The sequence below is a fragment of the Rhagoletis pomonella genome, unplaced genomic scaffold (assembly GCF_013731165.1).
Source record: "Rhagoletis pomonella isolate Grant_MI unplaced genomic scaffold, Rhpom_1.0 Rhpom_scaffold_00005, whole genome shotgun sequence".
In the NCBI taxonomy this organism is placed as follows: Eukaryota; Metazoa; Arthropoda; class Insecta; order Diptera; family Tephritidae; genus Rhagoletis; species Rhagoletis pomonella.
In genome coordinates, this window is record NW_023458559.1 from 53374870 (window position 1) to 53385684 (window position 10815).

The following is a 10815-nucleotide window of genomic DNA, read 5'->3' on the forward strand; positions in this document are numbered from 1 at the left end:
TTTTTATAAAAAGATAATAAAAAAAATTTAATTGAAAAACATTGCAATTATTAAGCAAAAACACCATGCACTCACTTTTGATTGCCAATATATGTATGCATGTACATATGTGTGTAAACTTTATGCCAAACTATCATTATTTTAAATTGTATTTGCATCTTCATAAAAGGAGAACAAGATAAAAAATTAAAAAAAATTACAAATTAATGAAAATTATGTGAAGATTTACCATATTTTCGTTTATTTGCTCGCAAAGAACATCACATTTCATGTTGCTCAACATTGTATTATGTTATCAACATTAAATTCAACAGAATTTCTACATTCCGACTTGAACTTTTCTAACGCTGTTAATTTTTCGTCCGCGAATAGTTTCCACTTTCAGTTTGCACCTTCTCTATCTATCTAAGTTCTCTGGTTTAAAGGGACATGTGGGTACACCTAACATATTTAGTGTTATTCTATAGGCCAATACCTTTCAAACGATACCTTATATATTGAGTTCCAGCTACTAGTTGGAAATATATCCCAGCAAAAAATCGGTAATCGCTTTTAGTGGTAACGTGTTCTAGAAGGCATAGCGTTGTAATGCCTTTGAATTTGTTCACTTGTTTTAGGCATTGTAGGTAATGCAAAGTAGAATGTCATACAATATTTTATTTATTTCGCTTCTTTGTTTCATTTTGGGGAATGCAAAGTAGAATGTCCTATAATATTTCTTTCTTAATTCGCTTCTTTGCTTCATTTCAGGGAATGCAAAGTAGAATGTCCTACAACATTTTATTTTTTTCGCTTCTTTGCTTCATTTCAGGGCATGCAAAGTAGAATGTCCTACAATATTTTTTTTTTATTTCGCTTCTTTGCTTCATTTCAGGGAATGCAAAGTAGAATGCTACATCGTAGCCAGCTGAAAAATAGAATGAATATCCAAAAAAATCTTTTTCTACCGTTAGTTTCTGTGGAAATTTGTCTCGCATAAAAATCATGTTTTACTTTGTTCAATTTGCACCGAAGTTGAAGTCAGTCAATGAAGTGAAGTACATGAGTGAGGAAGTACAATTTTAAGCTTAATTAAATAAGCATGTATGTACCTACCGATTTTTAAGTAAAATCTAAATACCCAAATACATACATATGTATGTATAAAAACTGATTTATACAAATTTTAATTAATTTTAATCTTTTAACACATTTTCTGATTTAATATATGTAAATAAGTATGTACTCATCTGGGCATTCTACATTAGTTTCTCTGTAAGGCATTCTTTGTTCGCTTCTCTGGATTCTGTTTATCCATGCGTTCTCCCTTCGTTTGAAGGTAATGCTGCGGGTAAGGGCTTACCGCCAATGACATGCCCATGTTAAAATAAGGCCTTCCTGAAGCGAAAGGGTAAGCGATTCCCATCGCCTAGCTCGTTTCCACTTTCGCTTCTGTGGTAATCGTGTTTTTTGCTGGGATAGAGCTAAATGTGTTTTGGTTCGTGTCTCCACTACGAGATGCTTTGGTATGTATGTGGCGTCTGTACGTACCTTCATTTAATTTTTTTCTAACTTTCAAGAATTAAAGTACAATAAAAACTAAAAAGGTTTTGTTCCAGGATGTTTTTTATTCGTATGCCTGTGTGGGCGTGGCTGCTGCCTGAAATTCGAAAAAAGGCAATTTTATAAACTACCACTGAGGCCGCACTACTCAGCTGAGAATAAACATTTCGGGCATTTTATCAAAAACTCGTCAGTCGATTTTATTCTAGGTTTCCACAAGTCTAGCCCGAAACCTTAGCTTTCATCTGGTATATAGCTTATATCTAGGAAAACTCTTTTAGTGGAGATATTGCTATTGAAATTGAAAAAATGTCGCTCCAAAAAGGGTCAAATGGTTAAAAATTAACATATCCGTCTAATTTGGTTACTTTAAGATATAACAAGTAATTTTTAGCAAAAAAAACCGACTTCAACTCCCATATAAAAAAAAAATATATATATATATATCTCATGATCCGCTGATCGGATCTTAACCAGATTATATGAGATATGGGACCACCTCTGAGACACTACCTTTCCGATGCAAAAAGAATTATCGAAATCGGTTGACGTGGTCCAAAGTTATGCGGTAACATACATAAAAAAAAAAAAAAAAAAAAAAAAAGATTCCGACGAACTGATAACCTCCTCCTTTTTTGGAAGTCGGTTAAAAATAACATACCCAGTTCCCCGAAAAAAATCGCCCATTCCCCGATTGACACTTAAACCGAAATTCCCTGCAAATCGGGGAATTTCCCGCGAGTTGACAAGTTGAAGGATTTAGCTGTGCTAATCACTTCGTACATGTCTTGGAAACCACAATTTATGTGTATTTTAGAGTATTTTTCAGTCACATGCCGAAATTGTAACATTTTTCCCCATTTTAATTGCAGGTATGTATACAGTATTTAACTATGCTACATGGGTTTATCACCCGAACTTAGCCAACCTGTGAAGACGCGTATAATATTATTACCTACAGTTGTACATAAATATGTATGTATAAATGCATTTAGTTCACCCAATGTGCCGCTACTACTTACATACATATGTATGTATAAATTGCCACTGAGCAAAACTACTTGAGAAAAAAGCATTAGTTTAATAGCACGAGTACAACACCGTACACGTGATAGAAGTAAAACTTCTCAAAAAAAGCACATGTGTGCGCCCCACACCCGGTAGAAATCTTAACAAAAATAAACTACGAGACTATCAGACGAATACAGTTGTTAATTGTATCCAAAGTTGGTACAAAGTTGATAAGTTTTTATCATTTCTCATATTTTTATGCCTTTCATGAGCATGAACCGGTATTATAACTTTGGTCCGATGTTTGTAAGTACCAGAATAAGAAGAGATAGACCCATTATAATGTATACTTAAATGATCAGAACGTCGAGCTGAGTCGATTTAGCCATGTCCGTCTGTCTGTCTGTCTGTCTGTCTGTCTGTCTGTCTGTCCGTCTGTTTGTATGCAATCTAGTCTCTCAGTTTTCGAGATATCTGGATGAAATTTTGTAGGTGGGTGGATTTTTATAATGTATTAATCATTTGTCGGAACCGGAAAAATCGGCTCCCTTTAACATATAGCTCCCGTACAACTCATTGTTCAGATATGAGATTTTTCGTTATAACTTCTCCATTTATGCAACTAAGAATATGAAATTTTTCAATACTTCCACCCATTATCAACAGAGAACTTAGAGTGAAAATTACAAAGATCGGGTCACTATAACCTATAACTCCTGTACTACTGATTGTTCAGATATAAGATTTTTCGTTACTTGTTTGTTTTGTGTTTCTATCAGTAAAGTTTCGCAACGTTCCGAATAAATAAAAAAAGATTTTCCGTACGTTTCAAAGGCAGTTAAAAAACAAGTAAGAGCAGCGCTGTCTTCGGCTATGCCGAAGGCTTCATACCTTTCATGAACATCTGAAAACTTTACTTTAACAGATTACTGCATTTGAAAAAATTTATATATTCACAGCACACATAGATAGAGGAGTTACATATATAAAAAATCTTATCTAAATAATCAGAGGTATGGAAGATATACCTTATATAGCACCAATCAAAGTGCTTTTCACTGCTGTGTGATCGCAAAAACTGGTATAGGAACAATCAGTGGTATACGAGATAAGGCGTATGCAGCATAGATTTTGACAATTTTCTTAGTAGACTTTGTATTATTATTCATACAATAGCTTACAAAATTTATCGGTTTTAGCTGTCCAAATAAATTAGTTTTACATTAAAACCCCATATCTGAACAATCAGTTATATGGAGGCAATATATAAGTTACAGTGACCCGCTCTTTGTTAATTTTACTGTAAACTATCTGTTGATAATGAGTGAAAATATCATGTTTCTAGCTGCATATATTTAGAAGTTATAACAAAGAATCTCATATCTGAACAATCAGTAGTACTGGAGCTATAGGTTATAGTGACCCGATCTTTGTAACTTTCACTCTAAGTTCTCTGTTGATAATGGGTGGAAGTATTGAAAAATTTCATATTCTTAGTTGCATAAATGGAGAAGTTATAAAAATCTCATATCTGAACAATGAGTTGTATGGGAGCTATATGTTATAGGGGGCCGATTTTTCCGGTTCCGACAAATGATTAATACATTATAAAAATCCACCCACCTACAAAATTTCATCCAGATATCTCGAAAACTGAGAGACTAGATTGCATACAAACAGACGGACGGACAGACAGACAGACAGACAGACAGACAGACAGACAGACAGACAGACAGACGGACAGACGGACATGGCTAAATCGACTCAGCTCGACGTTCTGATCATTTAAGTATACATTTTGATGGGTCTATCTCTTCTTATTCTGGTTCTTACAAACATCGGACCAAAGTTATAATACCGTTTCATGCTCATGAAAGGTATAATTATGCAGTATTTTTGCAATCGACGGCATACATTTGCAGTAATGGTAATCTTCTTAGTATTGTTGTTATTACACAAAAATATTTAATTTGAATATCGTTTCAATCATTTACAGAGTTTTCGTATAAATAAAATACAAATAAACGAGTATATAAAACAAAAATTTTAACAAATTCATAAATATAAATATAATAATATATAATATGTATGTATCAGAGCTGGGCACTTTATGATTACGATTACATTTTGATAACTTAGAATTACGATTACTGTATTTGTAATCCTTAAAATTTAACGATCGTAATCGTGCTTTTTATGATTCCGATTACAGTAATCGTAATCCTAAAAGTTTTAAAAACTTAATTCTTAGGATTACAATTACAGTAATCTTAGTCCTTAAATATTTAATATTACGATTATTATAATCGTAATGAAAACATTTATGATTGCAATTAATCGTAATCGTATATAATTTCTCCTTCTTCTTCTTCTCCTTCTTCTTCTTCTTCTTGTTTGGCGCTGTAACCACCTAAGCGATTTTGGCCGAGTTCAGCAAAGCGCGCCAGTCGTTTCTCTTTTGAGCCAACTGATGCCAATTGGAAACGCTAAGTGAATCCAACTCCTTCTTTCTCCACCTGATCTTTCTATCGCAGTGGGGGCCTCTCTCTTCCTCTGCTACCACCAACGCGTTCCGAGTTGAATACTTTCAGAGCTGGAGCGTCGGTGTGCATTCGAACGACATGGCCAAGCCAGCGGAGCAGCTGTATTTTAATCCGCTGCATAATGTCCCTGTCGTTGTAAAGCTCATACAGCTCATCTTTCCATCGTCTGCGGTACAACAGACTTCGCGGTTTTTGATACCGATGATATCGATGTCATCGGCATAAGCCAGCAATTGCACGCTCTTGTAGTAAATTGTTTCTGAGCAGTTCAGTTCTGCAGTCACATGAAAGGGAGTCGTCCTGTCTGAAACCCCGTTTAGTGGCGAACGGCTCGGAGAGGTCTTTCCCAATTCTGACGGAGCTGGTGGTATTGCCGAATGAGTTTTGAGGGGATGCCAAATTCAGACATAGCGGCGTCTAGGCAACTCCTTTTAGTGCTGTCGAATGCGGCTTTAAAGTCGACAAATAAGTGGTGAATCTCGATCCTTTTCCCGTGGGTCTTTTCCAATATTTAGCGTATTTTCAATACCTGATCTATGGTTGATTTGCTAGGTCTAAAGCCACACTGATAAGGTCCAATCTGTTCATTGACGGTGGGCTTCAGTCTTTCAAACAATTCGCTCGATAAGACCTTGTAACCTATGCTTAGAAGGCTGATCCCGCGGTAGTTGGCGCGAATGGCGGGGTCACCTTTCTTGTGGATTGGGCAGGGCACACTTAAATTCCAGTTGTCGGGCATGCAATCATCTAACCATATTCTGCACAAGAGGTGATGCACGCACCTTATCAACTCCTCGCCGCTGTACTTGAATAGCTTAGCTAGCAGGCTGTCAGCTCCAGCAGCTTTGTTATTTTTCAGCCGCGTTATTGCTATTTGTACCTCGTCATAGTCAGGTGGTGGAACGTCGACTCCGTCATCATCGACTGCGGGCTCGGGTTCTTCTTCTCCACAATTTGCCGTGCTGCTACCATTCAGTAGAGCGGAAAAGTGTTCCCTCAATAATTTAATTACGCTCTGAACATCGGTTACGAGGTCGCCATTGTTGTCTTGCAGGAGTACGCCGTGGTCTTGAAACCTTCCGTAAGTCGCCTAACTCTCTGGTAAAATTTTCGGGCATTCTTCCTGTCGGCCAGCAGTATTTCGGCCTCTCTCTACTTATTGCGACAAATACGTCTCGCTTCCCTCTTCAGAACCCTGTAGCGGTCCCACATAGCGCGCGTGGCGCCCGATCGCAGCGTGGCCTTGTATGCGGCATCTTTTTCTCTGCATCTTCCTGACAATCCTCATCGTACCAGTTGTTCTTTCGGGCTCACTGAAATCCTACTACTTCTTCGGCGGCGGTACTTAATGAGCGGGAGATGTGGTTCCACTGCTCGCATGTGTCGGTTTGTTAAAGAGTGCTCTCTAACAGCTTAAGCTTTCCGTGCATACTTGGACGCACATTTTTTGCTGCACATAGGCGGGTGCGTATCTTGCCTGCTACAAGACAGTGGTCCGAGTCGATGTTTGGGCCTCGGAGTGTGCGTACGTCTCAAACACTCGAAGCGTGCCTTCCGTCTATCACAACATGATCGTTTTGGTTTCTCGTTTTTCGATCCGCTTCGATGCTTGAACCTAGTACTGCATACTACCATGTTTCGGGCCCCGGCGAAGTCAATCAGCTTCAATCCGTTGTCGGACGTTTCGTCGTGGAGGCTGAATTTTCCGACAGTAGTTCTAAGATCCCTTCTTTGCCCACCCTGGCATTGAAGTTGCCAAGCACGATTTTGATATCATGGCGGGGGCAGCGCTCGTACGTGCGCTCCAAACGCTCATAGAAGAGATCCTTGGATGCCTAATCTTTCTCTTCCGTCGGGGCATGGGCGCAGATGAGCGAGGCTTTACCATGCTTCTTCACTGGAAGTGGTTTTTACGTGGCGAGTCCCAAACCCAGCGCACAGCCCATTGCTAGGATGGGGGTGGTTTCGCAACCAAATACACGTTTATATAGCGAGCCGTTTTCTCCAAGCAGATACCCGCTTGCAGCCGCACCTACTGGTGAACAGACGCTGCAGACTTCAGTGAGCCCTTAAACCGAATAAGTCGGAGTGGCCCCACCGAAGCTCCCTCTCTTTCTGCCGTAACCCAAGGCTCCACTCGGATTGGTTACCGCATCTTGCACATGGGTTGCTCACGTTGCTACTAATACATTGCTATTAATACTAATACGACGTCTGTTAGCCTCCATCACGTCAGGTTCGAGGTTATTTTAAGGTCAAATAGGGAAAAATTCATTGAATAAACCTGAAAATTCAATACGATTCTTCTTAATTTGATCTTGGTATGACCTTGGCATGACCTATAGATGACCTTGAAGAATCAAGGGACTTCCATATCCGCATTCAGCGACAACAAACACAAAAAAAAATATTGAATACATTTTTTGTCCTATTTGACCCTCTAATGACCTCGAACCTGACATTATGGAGGTTAACGGACCTCGGATTTGAATTTCCAGGTTTATGTAATGAATTTTTCCCTACTTGACCTTCAAATGACCTCGAACCTGACGTGATGGGGACTAAAGCTGCCTTTACATGGGGCGATTTTTTGACAGGCGATAATCGCCTGAAAAAGTTGTCTTGCTGTCTATCTACTTTGAGGCAAGCGATTTTTGAATCACCATTTCCACGAGCAATTTTTCTGGAGCAATGCTGAATCGCCTAGAAAATCGCCTCATGTTAATGCAGCTTAACAGACGTCGGATTCGCATTCAGCTCGTCGAATAACATAGGGATACAGAGGTTTAGTTCAATATGCTGAAACTTTTTTTTTTTTAAACCTGTTTTATTATAGTGTAGTGTATTTTATTGTTGTAAACTGAATAAAATATATAATCTCATTAAATTATAAAGCTTGTTTGATTTTAAAAGCGTTCTACGCTTTTTTAATATTGCCTCTGCCCCAAAAAAACTCGCCAAGAATATTTGGATCGCGATCCAAAATGAGAAATTGTAGCACTGACAAATTTAGTTCAATCAGAAGATCGAACTAGGAAACTAGTTCTTTAGTTCAATTAGTTCAAGAACTACCCAGCCTAATACTTACATATTTGAGCACACAAATGTTTGAATTGTGTGCCTCAAACACGTACACACACATACATGCATACATATTTCTAAAAAAGTACAAACATTTATTTATACGAGTACCGACAAACAAAATATTGAACTACCCCAGCAAAAACTTTTCATTTTTTGGGAAGCACTTATTTTTGTAGCAATAAATACAAGTCGCCTCAAGACAATTTTCGCCAAATTGGGGAACCACTTTTCGAGAGTAACCGCTTACCCTTTTCGTTTACAGAATGCATTATTTTAACATGTACATGTCATTGGAGGTAATCGAATAAATGTAAGATTTCTTACCTTTGCATTACATGTAATGCAATGGATAAGCGAAAATTGTCTTGAAGCAACTTGTATTGCGTTACTCCATTGATAAAAAAATAAGTACTTCCCAAAAAGTTTAAACATTATGCTGGGATCTTTCTTGGTGAACGTTCAACTTTCTATGAAATTAGATCCAACAGAGCGCCACTAATGAAGCGCTAACATTTTAAAAATTTGCTGATGCAATTCCCGCCAATACGAAATAAGACTCTTGCATGCCCTCACATGGCACATCAATCAATTAACTCCGAGGGTGCAACGTTTTTCTTTTCTCAAAGAGAATTTGTACAAGAGAGAAACATTTGCAAGAGAATCTAATTTGGCAGAGTGGCCAATGCTGAAGGAAATCAATGCATGCAAAATTTAAAAGACCGCCCCTCATCTATACCCTAATTACACCGGCACACACAAAAAAAGTGATCTGTGCATATAACCAGACCCACCTACCTACATGTATTTCGACCCGCTGAAGCAGAATCTGAGGTCCGTTTGACTCGTTTTTCACAATTCTCGCAATTAACCCGAAATTTAGGAGGTGTTTGAGTCAAACGGACCTCAGGCCCTGTCTCCACAGGAAAACACTGATGTCGTGATAACCATGTCACAAAATATATTTGCAATGGAGACCGCCTATTTCTCATGGGCTGCAATATATGTATGTCGGCGCTTATTGCTTGATATCTATTGCAGGCAATTTGATAGTTCGACAGCCATATTTTCATTTGAAAGAAAGCGTGCTGGTGGTAACATCGATGAAATTTTGATATTAAATCAAAATAAAAATCTGTTCCCTATTGGATTATTTATGATTACCATTTAGGAAATTATTCAGCAAGTTTGTTATAGATTTAAATGTTTTTAAACACCGAAATTGAGAGAATGTTGTCGGGTGGCGTCATGCGGCAAATGCTTATTTCAAGACATCAAAGTGCCCACACACAAAAACTTGCAATCATATTGCTCGTCAAAATGACAGTTGGTAGGCCATCAGTGTTTGCCTGTGGAGTTCTGCGGTCAGATTCGGACTCAGTGGGCATTATGCTTAAAAAGTGAGCTTAAGCTCAAGCTAAATTTTTGCACCGAAGAAGTGAGCTCAAGCTGAGGAATTTGTACTGAAAATCGAGTCGGAGCTTAAACTCACTTTTTATGCATAAGGCCCAGTGGATCAAAATACATGTCCGTAGGAGGGTCTGGTTAAAAGCGCACACCACTTTTTTTGGGTATGCCGATGTTATCAGTACTAATTTTTTTTTTTATACAAACAGTTTACCTGCATAAAACAGAAATCAATTTAAATAAGCTCGCTTTTCAGGACTTTTGCTAATCATATATTTATTTAAATTAACTAATTTCATTTAATCATTCAATAACGATAGGGGTGACTCTTACTCACATATGTTACCGGCACTCTTTAATCGGTATTCGTCAGCTTTTCGACATGTGCGCGCTCTTCGCTCAGCGCTCTTAGCCAGCGTTGTCGTTTGGCTACAATTGTAGCAAAAGTGCTACATTTAAAATGAAAAGCTACAATGCTATATACCCTCTAAAATGGTTCCTATTTCATGGTTTCAAAAATTTGTTTGCTTGAAAAAAAAAAATATTATAATAAAAAATTGGGAACGAACACTTCACGAACGTTGTGTTTTACCTTTAATGAATATTTTAACTACTCAACTCTTTCAAATTGCTTGTCCCTATTCTAAGCACGTGTCAAAATTGTTAAAGTGTACTTTCTCCATTGAAAAAAAATTGTATATGTATATCTACAGAAATAGATTAGGAAAAATAAATACGAAGTATGAGTGCCATACTACAAGGAACTACGACTTCAGCTTCTATTTTTCTTTTAATAGACATACCTGCTTTAAAATTTGTTCAATTTTTATTGTATAGCTGAGGAAAATTCTTCTGTTATGCACATAAATTAAAAAGCATGCAATAAACAATGGAAACGGAAGAAGGTGTAAATATTTATCACTCGCGAGGTTCAGCATTCAGTCAAAAGTAGACGCTTCCTTGGTCGATATCCCTTATCGACGGAAAAGTTCTGTTTGCATTTATCCAACTATTAATATATATAAAAGCTTCAGTGCAAATACATACCATGCACATAATTTAGCATGAAGGTATTGATGTTTTCGTTCTTTCATTATTAAAATGAAAAAATTGGAATTGCTTTAGAAATAAACTAAATGTGTTTGTTAATTTTCCACAAGGCTCATAAAACTTAGTACTTGGAAATTTCATCAAAATATAACTTTATTGTAACGAAATTTCCGCGAATTTG

At 37.6% G+C, this 10815-nt stretch overlaps 1 protein-coding gene across 1 annotated transcript in view; it reads left to right on the forward strand.

The window, feature by feature from the left end:
- The window catches only part of LOC118739217 (long-chain-fatty-acid--CoA ligase 5-like), a 431825-nt gene that overhangs the window by 208325 nt on the left and 212685 nt on the right, over positions 1 to 10815 (forward strand). The gene's annotated exons all lie outside the window — the stretch shown is intronic.